Below are 255 nucleotides of genomic sequence, written 5' to 3' on the forward strand. Positions count from 1 at the left end.
CTCTTCCATGTCAGTTTAGCCGGCATTTACTTAGCTTGACATCTAGTCATCCTCAAATATGTGCGCAGGTTTTTTCCTCTGCTACCATCTCCCTGGGGATATCTGATCATGCTGGCCTATCTACAGCAAGAATCCAGATCACTTTTTTTACCTAGAATCCCCTTTACCACTGTCTTCCTTTCCTCTCAGTGGAACAAATAACTTTATGCCTTGTTATAGTTTGCTTCTAGTTGACCCCAAAAAGCCTCATGCCGT

Source organism: Octodon degus, unplaced genomic scaffold (assembly GCF_000260255.1).
Source record: "Octodon degus isolate 3935 unplaced genomic scaffold, OctDeg1.0 scaffold00135, whole genome shotgun sequence".
Lineage (NCBI taxonomy): Eukaryota > Metazoa > Chordata > Mammalia > Rodentia > Octodontidae > Octodon > Octodon degus.